General features: G+C 39.8%; 2 pseudogenes; both read right to left on the reverse strand.

The window, feature by feature from the left end:
- Positions 1 to 10,221: 10,221 nt before the first annotated feature.
- LOC144238115 (high mobility group protein B1 pseudogene) lies at positions 10,222 to 10,855 on the reverse strand (annotated as a pseudogene).
- A 654-nt stretch (positions 10,856 to 11,509) lies between these two features.
- On the reverse strand, positions 11,510 to 12,609 carry LOC144238156 (cytosolic acyl coenzyme A thioester hydrolase pseudogene; annotated as a pseudogene).
- Positions 12,610 to 16,895: the final 4,286 nt, after the last annotated feature.

The raw sequence follows: 16,895 nt of genomic DNA on the forward strand, positions 1-16,895 counted from the left end.
TTGCAATTTAATCTTTTCCAAACTCTTTTTCATGACCGTGACACTTTGAAGAATACCAGGTAGCTATTTTATAGACAGTTTGTATTTGTCTGATGCTTTCTCATTATTAACTGGAAATTGACCGTATGGCTTTAAGATTTTTGACATATACTTTAGAAGCCTTTTTGCCCAATATAAGTGATAGGCTAATTGAAAGTTGTTTAAAACAGGAAATTTTTTAAATGATACATACATATCCCACCCACCTTCCTTCTTTCCTTTTTTTTTTCTTTATATACCTTTACTAGTCAATATTTTAATGTTGGGCTAAAGGCTTGAATGCTGGCTTGTATTCTTGTCTGGTTTGGGTACATTCTAATTATTGGAGTTCTGAATCATTTTTCTTTCATAAATCACAACTATAATGAATAAGTCACTTATGATTCTAGTTTCACTTTGCTTAGAATGGAGAGAGGACTTAAGCTCCTGAAAAGCAGCTCTTCAAGATTTTTACAAAATTCTTTTGCATTTGACTCACCCACATCTAATTTGACAGCAATTTTCTTCATTTTCAAAAATTTATATTCATCGAGTCTTTGTAATGTACTTGGTTTCCACAGAAAAAACAAATCACTTTCCATTTGCAGATTATACAATATTAATTAAATAACAATTATAATAATGAATAGAACTGACATAAGCTTAGGAAAAACATAACTAACTTTTGGTGATAAACCCCTTTGATTTTAAACCAAATACCACACATTGAAAAAGCAGCAGTGCTTCTGTGAATTTGAGAGAAGCCCCAGGGGCTCAAGCATTGCAGAAACAAGGGCAGAAACAACGAGTCAATGTGCTTTGTAGAGAGAATGGTGAGTGCTGGCTAATCCAGAAAGCTGATAAAGAAGAAATCAGTAAAGGGAGCTGCCAAATTGTCTCCAGTAAATTTGTCATCTGTGTAAATTTCCCATTCTATTCCCATCCCCCTTCTACCTTTGAGAGCCCTAGATCATAGTATAAAACTTGTATCTCAAATTAGATTATATAGAAGTCATCTGTGTTGATCACAGAAAATTCCATGTGAGCAGTTACTAAGAAGATTGAATTTTCTTTATCATTTTGCTTATTGATCATCTGTAACAGATGATTTCTTTTTTGTATTATTTAAAAAACTTTTTTTAATGTTTATTTATTTTTGAGAGAGAGAGAGACACAGAGCCTGAGCAGGGGAGGGGCAGAGAGACGCAGTCACAGAACTGAAGCAGGCTCCAGGCTCTGAGCTGTCAACACAGAGCCTGATGCAGGGGTCAGACTCATGAACCATGAGATCATGACCTGAACTAAAGTAGGAGGCTTATCCAACTGAGCCACCTGATCATCTGTATCTCTTTATTTTTTTATGATGGTAATCTATTTTTCACAATTAGCAGCTCAATTCACTGATTGGCCTTTATTTCAAGGTTTCTAGCCCGGGAACTGCTTCAGTTATCAAGTAGCAATCATTCTAGTAACTACTGTATTACTAACCTGGAACTGAACTACTGCCTGTCTCTCCCTAGTCAATCTCTGTCCCATGACCCCCAGCAGGAACATTATAAGGGTCTTCTTCATTTAAAATGCCAGATACGATAAGAGAGGGATCATTCATCAACAGAAAGGAGATTCAGCATGGGGATTAGAAATATGCTTAGAGAAGCCTTGCTCTTTATGCTTACATGATCTGCCACGTCTGTCTCTTGCCTCTAACACCCACTCCTACTGCTCTCTCCTTTGCTGGCCTTTGTACCATCCTTGGAACACACTGAGCTTGTTCCCACCCAGGGCCTTTCTGCCTGCTGTTCCCTCTGCCAGAAACAGTTCTTCCCCAGTTATTTGCATGGTTCACTCCCTTACCTCCCCCAAGTCAAATGTCACCTTTGCACTGGATTCTACATTGACTACCTTATTTAACATTGTAACTTACTACGGCCACCACCTCTAACTCCATTTACTTTTTCTTTTGTTCTGTAACATCTACAAATTTCTTTATTCTGTCTCAGGCACTAATTTATCACGTATGTTGCTTCCTTCTGACTCCCATTGCTAGAATGAAAACTCCACTCTATAGGTAGGAATTTTTGTCCATTTTGTGTTCTGACATCCCAGGCCAGTGCCTGGCATTCAATAAAAATTTGCTAAATGAATGAATAAATCAGTTTTACAAAAAAGGCCTTCAGATATGCAAAGGAGAGACACAGGAAAGATAAGTCCCTACTAGGGTACTCTATCTGGGAAAATAGAAGTAAAATTTTAATCAGGGCCTTTTGAAGATATTGCTGCTCTTTTGTTGACCATCCCACGGGAGTGACTTTGGATCTTCAAGCCACATAGGTCCATCCTCTGCAGCCCTTTCAGATGGTCTGCTTCACCCACGTAAGCCTATGTGGCTGCTATGCCAAAAGCCGCTCCATCACTAAAACCTCTGTAGATTAGAGATTCCCACACTCTAGTGCCAAACCATAACAGTTTTCAGTGGAATTTCTCTCAGATGATTCTTGAAAGCTCAGTACTGGGTGAGTCAGCTCAGAATATTATAACAAAAGATGATAGGCTCTGTAGTTTAAACAACAGGCATTTATTTCTCACAGTTCTGGTCTGGGAAATCTAAGATCAAGGTGCTGGCAAGGTAGGTTTCATTGTAAATCCTTTTCTCTTGGGTTGCAGGTGGTTATCACCTAGCTGTGCGCTCACAGGACCTCTTCTTTGTGGGCTTGAAGTGGAGGGAGCAAGCCCTCCAGCATTTCTTCTAAGGGCGCTAATCCCATCATCAGAGCCCTACCCGTAAGACCCCATCACACCCCAATTACCTCTCAAAGGGCCCATTGTTAAATACTATCACATTGAGGTTAGAGCTTCAGCACATGAATTTCAGGGGATATAAACACTCAGTCCATAACACTGAGAGATCAGGACCCTGAGTTCTGCAGCCCTGAGTATGAGAAGTGTCGGGGAACATTTTCTATACTCTTCTCTCCTAGTTCACCAGCCAGATATCTGGCCCAAGATAATAGTCTCCGCCGCTGAGCCCCCAGCCCTTGGAGGAGAAAGCCAGAAGAACTGCTGTAGGGAAAGGCACTGTTGGTCCTCATTTGCTTTCCACTCACTGAGACTATTACTATTTTTTTTTTAATTTAAGGAAGTTTTAATAATTTTTTGGTTTAGGCAATAATGAGAAACTGGAGTTTTTACTTTTGTTTAGAACATAGAAAACCATAAAGAATGTCACACTCTTCCCCACATATTAACAACAGGAATAACCCCGACAGTCTTAAAAAACATATCTTTTCTTAAATTTAAACTGCAGAGAACTGAAGTTGCAAGGCAGCTGGCTGCCCCGAACTGCTGAAACTCAAAGAGTGAGAAACCCCTCCAAGGAGGGACTGGACACACAAACTCCTCCACCTTTAGCAGAGCCCGGGATGCAGATGTGGACTTCATGTAAGTAGGTGAGAAGAAATCAGTTAAAATGTCAACAAATTCCTATGGGCCAAGTGTGGGCTAGGATGGTGGTTTAGAAGAACTGAGAGCCCCATTCACAAGGGAAGATCATGGTGGTTTGCACACTTTCTTCCATGACCTTATCCTGGATGCTCATAAGAGAGACCGGTCAGGGCAGAAGACCAGAGAGAGCTGCCCTTGGAGCCTCAGAACTAAGGAGAGGTCTGGTTGCCATGGAGATAGAGGCAGGAATAGGGAAAGGACCCGCCCCCAAGGCCCTGGTGCACAGACTCTGCCTAACACTGGGGCTGAACTAGGAGAATCAAGAACCATCTTCAGTCCCCAGTGGGAGCCTAGCATCAAATAATAAACAGCAATAGTCTACTGCTGACAGGGAGGCCAGAAAGATCTTGGAGAGAAATGCCCTCGGAGGCACAGGCACCCAGAAACTGATGAAAACTGAGGGTGGAACAGGAACACCGAGAAAAGCCAGTATGCCTCCAGGGCCCCTCAGTCCTCACGTCAAAGCATAAACCCACCATTGGAAGAATAGGAAGACATGTGCCTTGAGATAACGATAACAATGAAGTCAAAACAGGACTTTGACATGGGTTGTAGAAGGGCTGAGAAAGCATGTACTTGACGGTCTACCTTTTCAATCTTTCCCGCCTTACACCTTTGCTTTTAGAAGAATGAGTGTTTGAGACTTTCCCTGCTTCCACTGTTGGCAACCACAGAGCAGTGAGAGCCTTTCAAAGAGTGGCCCAAGTGGTGGCAGGTGACTAGGAGGTGCAAGGTAGGGACAATCAAGTAATCATTCTGCTGTGCTCATCTCCTTGGTCCTTATTGCCACCAAAGACTGTGACATTCTAGAATCCTAAATCAAACCTTGTGCGTGGTTATTTGCTCTGCCCGCATGAGGGGAAGAATCTAAGATTGGGAATCCTGTGCCTGCTCCTGCTCATTGCTGTGGCTGTTGTGGTTTGATTTTGGATCCACCTGTTGATCCTGCACCACTATTTATGCTAGCGCAGCCAGACTAAGTGGCTCTAGCCAGGGTGGATTATAGGAAAATTCATTTACCATTGTTTCCAGTGGAATAATTTTTTTCAACTATTACACCCTGGAAAACATGTACAGGCAATTTGGCTTTATGAAACTTCTGCTAGGAAAATCAATATAACATCGATGATGTTAAATGTTAAGGTTATTTTTTAAAAACACTATTTCCCTAGATTCTCCAGCACATTCTCTAGCAATTCTTCTATGAATTCTGTAAACATTCACAAGAGGCTATAGAATAGTTTGAAGATACAATTCATTTTCCAAGGTCAAATTTGCTTCTTGGAAGTCCCTCTATATTTTGCATGTGAACATAATTGCACAATTAGGAAACCCAGACTCAAATATGTTGATTACAATAGAATTTCCACCACTTCATATGTGAATTGCTCAAGACCTCAACTTCAAATTTAAATACAACACATATTCAGAACAGACAAAAAAGTAACATTTACTCATACTGTTCCTCAAAATTTCAAGTGATAATATGTTGAGGACTGAATCAAACTTGGAATTCAAGATTACCTCGAATGTGTAAGATTTAATTTTTCTTAAAAAAGCAACAAATACCTAAAAACAACAACTGTTTTCTACCTAAATAATGAGTTAAAATCATTCGACAATTTGGTTTGTTTAGAAACTATAACATATACCTGTAATATGAAAAGAAGAAAAAACATGTCTTAATCTCATCTCAGTTTTCTTCATATTCTGGAGGAGATGGAAAAAAGATAACATTAGCAAGTTATAACATTTCTTTTGTTTGTAAGTGATGACGGTTCTAAAAATAAAGGCAATTGCTACTTACGTTCGAGCTTTAATGTAGGAATCTGATGATGTGTCAATATTCCAGGGAACAGTCAGAAGGATTAAAAAAAAAAAAGAACAAAAAAAGAAAAGAAAAGCCCACGGCATTCTTGTCTATGTCTGCCTCTCTTCAGATATAAGCTTTTGCAAGACAAAAGTGGGAGGGATTATATATTGTCTTTTTCATGTGCTCCTGAGGGCAAGGACAGTCTTTTTAATGTCATTTTGGTTTTTTTCTATGTAAGATAGTCCTGGATCTTCTTTTTAAGGTATTAACTTGTAGAAGAATGTCACAGGCACTTGGATCAATTTGCTGGGGGCCCATATAGTAATTTAGAGCTAGCCCATGACAAAGACCATTTGCTTCAAGGATTAGTTTGTTACACACTTTCTGAATTAGTAGAACTTCAGTTTTATTCCAGTATATTTTGAGCATCTAGCAAATTCTGTTTACAGTTTTCCTTAGGTCTTTTTTTTTGCATTTTTATCATTCTTTCTGTTTTTGTTAGTTTTTCTGAGCACGAGTTATATATGTTCATTATAGAAAATCCAAATATCACAGAAATATGTTCTTATAAGCTTTCCCAAAGACATTAGTTTAGACCAATAGACTTTTCATTATGTAGCTTAACATAGTCTAATGATAGTCTGTGTTATGGAGAAAAAGAATACTTTAGAAAATTAGAATGTAGTTATATTTCTCAGAAATTACCACAAGATATGTGGACCTAAAGTTTAATAACTCTTTTCTGATCCTTTTTGGGGCGTCATTCTGAGTCTATTCTCTCCTTATAAATTACGATACCACCATTTTCAATCCAGCATAAAAAATAGCTCTAAGCTCAGCTCAAAGATCTAATTCACACTGTCAGTAGTTCCCCCAAAGGAATTAATTTTCTTTGAATTTAGATTTAGATTTTGGGTCATTAAAGATATTTTAGGTTGCCTTCCAAATCATCCAAATGATGAACAAATATAGAGACCGAAAAGAGGAACTCAGAACTGAAAAAGTTTGGCTAAATATCATTTGTTTACAATTTACTAAGGTTAGTTAAATAATGTTTAAATAAATTGATTTGGTAGTTTTATTATACTGTTTATATTCACTAACACCTTACCTATCTGGCATTTAATTAACCAGCAACCTCAACCCCTCAGAACATAACTTGAAACCAAGAATAAAACCAAAATAGATCACAAAAACAATAGCTCTCATTCCTCATGTGTAGAATGTCTCCCAGGTCTTCCTTCAAAACAAATTTGCTCTTATGTAGCACATAACTTTATTAAGTTTTATATAGCCTATGATTGTAATAAGCTTGGCTATCTGGTTTATGACTATCTTCAAGGTTAGAAGAATCACATTAGGAGAGGTACGAGCTGCTTCTCCACTCAAAGACATTAGCAACTGTGAGAAGTAAGAACTCTGAGCTTAAAGACAAAGGGAAAAGAATTTTTAAAAATCTATAACAGATCTAATTATTCACAAATTTCAGTTTAGGTTTGGAGTAACAGCTCCTTACGAGGTCTATTGTATGCCTTATGAATCATAAAAATCTCCCTGACACATCCAACGTCTTTCAAGAACATTTCATCAACCTAATTAACTAATACTTTGCTCATCTTTGAGGGTAGAAGATCTCTTCAGAGCTCTTTCAGTGGTAGGTACTATGGTCCTACTCTGGTCTCCTGTGGGTTAGAAGCAGACTGTCCACATTTTTGACCCTCTTACCTCCTTGTAAGCACCACTACCACTCGTTCACATCCGTTCTCACTTAGAGCCTAGGCTATCTAGCTGTTAGTATGATATGGTATAAAGGACACTAACCCTGGAGTCAAACAGACACAGTTTTGAATCCAGCCCTGCCATTCACAAATTCTGTAACCTGGGACGAATTACTTAGGCTCTATGATTTTAGTTTAATCATCTGTGAACGATTTTAATCTTCTGTGAATGAGGATGAGGGAATACTATCATAGGGGTATTGTGAAAACGGAATATGAAAATGCCTAACTATGCATAGTATATAATAAGTACCAACTAGGTACCCTCACTCTTCTCTGGTAATCCTCAACTGCTGAATTTCTGATGATTCCGTAATCATGGAAAGCTTGGGCACCTGGTTCATTGGCTTCTTTTCTTTGTCAGTGCTTGACATTATCCATTCGATATTCCTACCTCATTATTACTTCGCTGCTTTTCAGCAGCCTCTTGTTAGTGCCTCAGTAGTGGATCTATTTCATCTCACTAGTTCCCAGATCTGCTATACATCTGAGATCTTAAATTCTAAGGTGTGCTCTTTTTGTTATGGTCTTCTTTTCCTCTACTCGTTTTCTTCTGTCATCTATATTTGCTTTTACAAATATAGTCCAATAACTCTAACCCAATAACTGCTTAACTGCCTTCTATTATATAAAGTCCACCTTCTTACTTTTTTCTCCTATCCAGTCTACACCTTGTGACTCAAACTTCAAGCATTCATACAGTATTCCCTTCTGTCTTGCCCCTCGTACTTCCAAAGTACCCCTCTAAAAGTTCCTTATCTATGGGCAATCTAGCTTTTCTGTTCATACAAGTTCTTTATCAGACATATTTGTTGAAAATATTTTCTCTCAATCTATGTTCTGCTTAATCATTTTCTTAAATAGTGTCTTTGGATGAAGAGAGGTTTTTAATTATGAAGTCTAAGTACCAAAATTTCTTGTATGGCTGGTGCTTTCTATGTCCTGAGAAATCTTTGCTTACTCCATAGTCATGAAGAATTTCTCATATATTTTTCATTGGAAGTCTAGCTTTTATATTTACCTCAGAAATTTAACTCCAGTTAATCATTGTGTACTGTGTGACATAGGTGAAAAGTCCACTTATTTTTTTCTCTATAGTTACTCAGATCTGTTGAAAGACTTTTCTGCCTCCACTAAATTGTTTGGTACCTTTATGGAAAGCAACTGCTTAAATGTGTGTATCTCTTTATGGATGCTGTATTCTATTACATTAATTTATTTGCCTTTCTTTATGCCAATACTACAGTTATAAAACACATCTCTGTAGATCTCTTGCAAATATGTATGTCTTGTGAGCAGAGGTACTGATTGTTTTGGATTTTTTTTCAAAGATATTTGTGTAGAAAATAGTCTTAAAGAAAACAGAAATAATGTCTCCCTCCAGAATAAAAGGAAAGCTTACTTATCATATATCATACAGATATCAAATATCATATCAAATATCATACAGATCATGTTTCCCTCCTAGGCAAAGGTCAGGTAGGCTGAATGTCTAATATCAAAATATTTGGGTTCTCTAAACAAGGATTCTTCTCCTGTTCTGGACTCTACTGTGTGTTCAGTTATCATCTGATGCTTTTTGTGTTGTTCTGTGGGAACTGGTGCTCAGTGAACTGGCACTAATGCTGATTATCTGGCGATAGCTGTTGCCATGAGTAATAAGGTCCTCTATCTCTGATCCTGGAGTGCTATGTCTTTTGCCAGCATACTTGAAAACTGGCAGGCCATAGGTCTAGCATATTCTATCTTGGGGAAATCCCCATGTGGCTTCGTAAAGAATGTACAAAATGTTGGATGCAGTGTTTTACAAAATCAATTAAGTTGGTAACTACTATTTAAATCTTCCATATATTTATTTTCTTTCCATCTATTTGTTCTATCAAAGACTTAAAGAGAAATTTTAAGAACCTCACCCTCTACTTTGTCTATTTCTATTTCATTCTTTCGTTTTTTGTTTTGTGTATTGTGAACCTCTGTTAATAGGTGCATACACATTAATGACTGTTATGTCTTTTTAGTAAGTTGATTCGTTTTTAAACTAGGAAATGTCCATCTATATCTATGGTAATATTTCTTGTCCTAATGTCTATTTTGTCTGCTAATTACGTAGCCACTTAAACTTAAGATCTCCAAAGGCTCCAAACAACCTTCATAATAAACGTCAAACTCTTAATCTTGGCATTCAAAATTCTTATTATCAGGTCTTATTACCTGTCCATCATTAAATATCTTGCAATTCTGCCACCTGCACCCAGTGTAGTGCCAAAACAACTTCTTTGAGTTCCTAAAATTCTCTATAGTCTTCTCTTTTCTCTAACTGGCTAACTTCTCTTTATCTTTAGGAATCACTGTTTTGGGAAAACTTCTCCTACCCCTTCTCCCAAAGTACACGTCCTGGCTTTGAATTAGGTGCTCCATTTATGAGCTCCTACAATACCTGTGGCTATCTATAGCATAATTATTGTAAAGTTGCTTTATAATTTTTAATTCTCTCGTCTGTCATACCATAGCATAAGTTCATCAAAAAAAGGGGTTTTTCTTTCATAGAGGTACTCAATATATGCTTATTGAAAGAATGAATAGAGCATGATCCATTAGCTACTCACAGAGACGACCACAGATCATTAAAAATATTTTATTTTATAATTAAAAAATTGCATTAACTTAGAAACATTCAGAATGTCAAAAAACAGCTGCAACTTTTTTTTTTGCAATTACAGAGTGGTATTCAGTTAACAGAACAATAATTATTTCATATAAGCTGCATCAGAGACAGTTGAAGATGAAAAGCCTCCCATCCCCATATATAACTAATATGTGCTATGCACTAACAAGAACCTGCTTTAAGTTTCCATGCCAATTTCCAACCCCCATACTGTACTAGGCAAGGTTAGTACTGACAATACTACCAGGACAGGGCTATCTAAAGACACCCTCAGCAGTATGTTAGCTATACAAAAAAAAAAAAAAAAAAAAAAAAAAAAAACANAGTACAATTTAAAAACAAATCTTACACAGCCTGGATTTCAACCTTTTTTATTTAAAAGGAGTGAGTTGTGTACAGGGGGATTAAATCCTTTATACATGAGAAAATAATGCACTAGAACAAACTTATTCATCATCATCATCTTCTTCATCTTTATCTTCCTGGTCCTCCTCCTCTTTTTTTTTTTTTTTTTTTTTTTTTTTTTTTTTGCTTTTTTCAGCCTTGATGACTCCCTTTTTAGCTGCATCAGGCTTTCCTTTAGCTTGGTATGCAGCAATATCCTTTTCATATTTTTCCTTCAGCTTAGCTGCCTTCTTTTTATAAGCCTGCTTGTCATCTGTGGCAGTGTTATTCCACAGCTCTCCCAGCTTCTTTGCAACAACACCAATGGATAGGCTGCAATATTCTCCTTTGACTTTTGGGCCATACTAAGAACAAAGCAAGAAAAAGGCTGAAGGAGGCCTCTTGGGTGCCTTAGGATCCTTGAACTTCTTTTTTGTTTCCCCTTTAGCGGGGATAGAAGTTTTCATTTCTCTTTCATAATGGGCCTTGTCCGCCTTTGCCAGATCTTCAAACTTTCCTTTCTCTCTAGCAGACATGGTCTTCCACCTCCCTGAGCACTTCTTAGAAAACTCTGAGAGGCCGACTGAAGCATCTGGGTGCTTCTTCTTGTGCTCCTCTCCTCAAATTTGCACAAAGAATGCCATACGATGACATTTTCCCTCTCGGCTTCTTAGGATCTTCTTTGCCCAGGTTTAGTTATTTTCCTGGTGAGGCACGGAGTCACCCAGTGCCAGTCTGGCTCTCGCTTGCCCCAGTGCTGTTTCTATGGAGCTCAACGTACAGCGATGGCTGTGAAAGCTGGAGCCAGATGCAACCTCCAAAAAGATTTTAAATTATATTTCATATGCTTTACTTAAGAAGGCATGAAAGTACATAATATGGCTTAAAAGTGCTATCACAGGGGTATATCATGTCCAAAATGCTTAGCATTTTTTAAACATGATCCATATCCTCAGTAAGGCAGAATACTTGTTGTTATTGTAAGTAAAACAAGTGATGAAGATTTGTTATAATTTATTATTAGTCCTGTATTTTTAATAACAATGAAAGCAGCCGTTCCCCGCCACAGCCAAACAGCAGCTTTATTAGTGACGCTGGATTCTGTACACGGCGCGCTGTGTGCACGCAAGCATTCCCTCGGGAGTGCCTCCAGCTGCACGGACGACACCGAAGGGATATAAATAACGCTTTGGTGTGTAGGTCTTCGGGAGAGAGAGCACAGGTTAACACTGCAAGACGAACACTTCACACAACATCAACTCTCAATGTGGATTGGGCTTTTTGCCAAGGGGGTGCATTCTAAGTGACTAGACACTAGGGCCACTGCAGACCTGGCGAGGGAGGGGGTGCCTAGGGCTGGGGCTCGGCCTGGCCCTGTGGTTTTGCCTTCATCTGCAAGTACTGCCCCCTGCCTTCCTCAAAGCGCTTCTTTGCGTCCTCTGTGTTGGGCACGAGCTGGGGTACCGGCAGCGACCTGCCCTCCTGGCTCAGGGGCACGCAGGTGAAGAAATCACTGGCAGCCTGCTAGCGCGTTTGCAAGTTGTCCTGCACGGGCTCGGCGTCCCCCGGCACCTCGATTTCCACGGACTGGTTGCTCGTGAACGTCATGCGCCCAGAGACGGTAATATCGCACCCTTCTGTGACCTTGTAAAAGTTCATGGCGTCCACAGAAGCAGTGACTATGTTGGTCTCGCAGTGACGCGCGGCCACAATCCCGGGTACCCCGTCCACGAGCTTGGTGCTGACCCCTGCGTGCACAAGGCCGTGCAGGGTGCAGTCGGAAGGCCCCGCCAGGTGCAGCACGCCGGACTGGCTGTAGCTGGCCGTGTCCGGCTCCGGGTTCCGGCGGGGCCGGGCGGCGTCTCCGTTCCTCTGCGTGGTCTCCCTGCACCCCAGCTTCTGCGCCTCGGACCGCTTCCAGCCCTCCGCCTCCCGCTCCTGTCGGGGATACAGGCCTGGAGGCACCCCCGGGACCTTGTCCCCCTTCTTCAGCGACAGGGCCACGTACCACACGGTGGCCTCGTTGGGCGGCTTTTTAGTATCTGTGAGTATGCTTTCAGACATCACGTTGACCCGGACTTCCACAGGACGCTTGGAGGTGGAGGTGACCTCGGCGCTGACGTGCGTCGCATGCGCGCTGATGCGCATGGGCGACAGGAAGTCGGAACGCTCCGCCCGGACCAGGGCGGCAACGCAGCGCCCGCCCGATCTGGCTGTTACAGTGCCGGGTGCTGACGATGGCCCCCTGCCTCCTCCATCTTCAGGATGGTTCCACCGCGGACACCGCCAGCCCAACTGGCATCAGCTGGCCGCATGATCCGGCAGATCCGGAGGGAGGACAGGGTCCCCGCTGCAGGGCCCCACGTGCTGGCCCCATCCGCGAACAGCTGAAGCGGAGGGCAGGTGCCTGGCAGGCCTGGCGCGGAATGAAGGAGCCCGGGCGGCACCATGAGGGGAGGGCGAAAGCAGCCATTTTTATTTTTATTTTTATTTTTTTACAAATAGTTATTGTCANAAGCAGCCATTTTTAAATACACAGAATAAAAGAAAACAAGATAACGTTTCAGGCACAACTCCAAAATACTGTCTAGATTTCTCCTGAAAAAGTCGGTCAAAATTTCTCTTCCCCTAAATGCACCTCCTGCAAGACGGGCAGGTTCCTGACTTTTTGACCAGGGACTAGCAAGTCCTGACCCACTGACTGCTACTTCTATTGTATAAGTTAGTAATAGTCTCCATTTGTTATTTGCTATGATCTGGTGCCTTTCCTTCTATCAACAAATGAAGAAGTGAAGGAATTTGCCTCAGGCAGAACGGCTTAGAGGTAGTAGGCCAGTATTTAACCTCAGGCCCCAGTGACTAAAGCCTGGAAGTAAACATCCTGGATACCAGAACTCTTTCTGTTTTCATGCTATAGACTGTGGTTAACCTCCACGCTAGCCCACTTTTGGCGATAACCATGGATCATAAACACAGAACTTAATGGAAGTATTGTTGCTAGCTGTTTTGGAACAAAGCCTTCTTCCTGGCGAATAAAATCTCCAGATATATTTCAGTTTTCTTCTCTGTAACGTTTTAGTGATGATCATTCCTTATGGGAAGAGTAAAAATTGTCGTAATAAAAGGAATGTCTGGCATTTGTAAGACATTATAAGACATTTATAATAAAAACAAATGTCTTATAAACTCCTTTGAGCTGCCTGAAGAAATGTGTAATATTAAGGCAAATTATTAGTGGTTGAAATGTATTTTTCACAAATCTCACCAGTTGTTTTAAGCGCAATCTCATGGTAACAGTTTGTTCAGCCAAGATTAACATAAGCCAATATACACATTTGTAGAAAAATTCAACCCAATTACTTTGAGAAACACTGACATATTTTAGAAGAAAATGCCAAAAACTTGAAATTTCTTAATAATTAGTTTGGAGAAAAACTGTCTTCAAAAACACCTCCATGCACGCATGTTACATCTATTATACCAGATATTGAGTTACATAAGTGGGCAAAATAAGAAAAGCAACTAATCTCAATAGTTATAGCTTGTGGGGTTTTTTTTTTTCTATTTGACATATGAGGCGAGTTGCCTTAAAGGTCACTAGTCACATGCTCTGCAGATAAATCTCACAACTGTTGCTGTGTAACTTGGCAGGACTATAAAATATTAGAAAGCCGTGACTGAAATTCTGGAAGTTTTTGTAAAGTCCTAAAACTTAAAAATTGAAACTATGACAAAGATTGTTCATGCTTTTATTTTGCAAAATCAAACCATAGCAACTCTTGGCTTTTTTTTTTTTTTTTTAATCTCCTCAAATATAGCTATAAGCTTCCCTTTTCTGGTTTAGGGAAACATATGTATCCATATGTACCAATTCAGTGGGTTTATGTGATTTTTATTGGGACTTTGGGGCAATGGGAAGAAAGCCATCAGAAATACACCTATTACATTATTTTGTATTTAGAAGATTAAAGAAAAAGTAAGACTCTAGGGCTGAATGAGCAAGTGTTAACAGAACATTTCAGATATGAATATGAGGCAGGGACTAGCTAAAATTATTGTAATTTCAGATGCTGTCTGCATGAAAAATGCAAACCAGAATATTGCAGCAAATCCATTATAGCATTTCAGGAGTTATGTATGCTGATGAGTAGGAGAAGGAACTTTAGAAATAGATCAATAGGGCAAATGGACTTTAACCACCAGTGTAAAACATGTAGTAGAGTTTGGAGTTCTTATTCTCTCACAACTTGGTCCAATCTTTAAGACATGTGATTCTTAAGTTCCCTTAACCTAGGACACAATATCGGTTCTTAAATACCCAGGAGAAGTGTATTCAGTTGATCAAGATCAAGGTCACATATCACTGAATCCTTCATCTAAATGACCATATTGCTTCTTGTCTATACCATTACTTTTACTGCCTTATGGCTATTGCTGAACTATTCCCTCAAAATGCAATTGAATTCTTACAATTTTTAGGGCAGAAACCAAATCTTTTACTGCTTGATATACTCCCCTATGACTAGCATTGTGTATGCACTTTAAAATTCACTGAAACCTGTCAGGTAAACATGGCTGATTGAACAAATGTGTTCATCTCTCTGCTCTCTCCCAAATTTCCAGCAAAATTACAGGAAGGAATAAAAAAGGTACTGATTTATACAATACAAGATAATGAGAATGGGAGAGAAGACAGCAGTGGACTAGAAAGATGAAAATTGGGGAAATATAGCAAGTACATGGAAGAAACATTTAATAGTGTAGGGGAGGAGGAATCTTAAAAGCAAGCAAAGGGAGGTAACAAAGTGCAAACCTATTTACTTGTTAAGCTGTGGAAAGGGCCAGGCATTAGAGGTAACAGTTAATTAGAAGGAGGGGTATTATGGTCTGAATGTCTATGTCCCTACTCCCCAAATTCATCTGTTGAAATCCTCACCTCCAAGGTCATGGTTTTAGGAGTCAGGCCCTTTGGGAGGTGATCAGACCATGAGGGTGAAAACATAATGGGATTAGTGCTCTTATGAAAAAGACCCTAGACAGCTCCTTCGTCTCTTCCACCATGTGAGATTACAGTGAGAAGTCTGCAACCTGCAACGTGGAAGAAGGCTGTTAGCAGAATCCAACCATGCTGGTACCCAGCCTCCAGAACTGTGAGCAACACATTTCTGCTGTTAGTAAGCCACCTAGTCTATGGTATTTTGTTACACAGCCTGAGTGATGAGGGGTGAAATGGCGCCTGGGTGGCTTAGTTGGTTAAGCATCCCACTTCGGCTTAGATCATGATCTCACAGTTCGTGGGTTTGAGCCCTGCGTCGGGCTCTGTGCTGAACACTTGCTCAGAGCCTGGAGTCTGCTTCGGATTCTGTGTCTCATTCTCTCTCTGCCCATCACCCGCTCACACTCTGTCTCTCAAAAATAAATAAATGTAAAAAAAAAATAAGAAAAACGAATAGATTGGGCAAAAATATGAATTAGGATTAGACAGTCATCTAGGTACTCACCCCTACCCGATGCAGCATATGCCCACCCTGCTGCTACCTCCAGAAGAAATGAAAACTTTGGTTTCAGAAGAAATTTAACCATAAGGACTCTACACTTGAAGTTGTCAGGCACAAAGGTGGATATGGGGAAAGTGGCTAACTCAAGGCTGAATTAATTAAGTGAAAGTGTGTACCATGAATTATGAGAACACATCCCTTCCCATCCCTCCCTCCCTCCCTTTCTTCCTTTCTTCTTTCTTTCTTTCTTTCTTTCTTTCTTTCTTTCTTTCTTTCTTTCTTTCTTTCTTTCTTTCTTTCTTTCCTTATTCCTTCCTTCCTTCCTTCCTTCCTTCCTTCCTTCCTTCCTTCCTTCCTTCCTTCCTTCCTCTCTTCATTTCTCTCTCTCTCTGCTTTATTGAGGTATAATTGCCAAATGAAATTACTTTCTCATGGGTAAGACAGATAATGAACCATAAACAGATCAAATATATAGTATGTTAGAAGTCAAGTGTTGTGGAGAAAAGCAAATAGGAAGTTTGAATATAGAGTGTTGAGGCTGTAGATTAGAATTGCAGTTTTAAAGTGCATCTTTTAGTAAGGACCTGAAGGCAATTGAGGCAACAAATTATATTATCATCATCTTCCAACATGCTATTTATATTACTAAGGGAGAAGAGGTAAAAATTCTGAGTATTGGATGAGTATTTATTTGAGTGTTCCTGGAAAGACAGTTGGCCAGGGTATGGGCTGGGAGCAAGGTCTGTTAAGGGGAGTTAAAAGATGAAAATTGGATATTGAAAAGATGGCTGTCTTTAAGGAGCTGCTTATGATTCCTAATCAGGTAAATGAACATTATAATGGAGCCAACAAATAACTAATACCAAAGTCACGGTAATGGTGTTTTACTAATATTACTCTGGTGACCTTCTTGTTTTAATTGGGATAAGGATGGAGGTAGGAAATTGACTTCATGCATGTATATATCCAAATGTGTTGTGGTTTGGGATAGGCACTTGACCCCCTAATCCCTTGACCTCTGCTAATTCCTCTCCACAGTTTATCTCAATTCCATTCACTTTTTAAGGCCTAGTTTGAATTCCATGTGTTCTGGGTGGTTTTTAAAAGTTTGTTCATTCCAATTCCTACTGATCTCTCCTCTCTATGATTTATAATATTAAAAAGAAAACATATTCATTTTTAAGGGGCGCCTGGGTGGCTTAGTCGGTTAAGCGTCCGACTTTCGCTTAGGTCATGAT

The sequence above is a fragment of the Crocuta crocuta genome, unplaced genomic scaffold (assembly GCF_008692635.1).
Source record: "Crocuta crocuta isolate KB4526 unplaced genomic scaffold, BGI_CrCroc_1.0 scaffold56, whole genome shotgun sequence".
In the NCBI taxonomy this organism is placed as follows: Eukaryota; Metazoa; Chordata; class Mammalia; order Carnivora; family Hyaenidae; genus Crocuta; species Crocuta crocuta.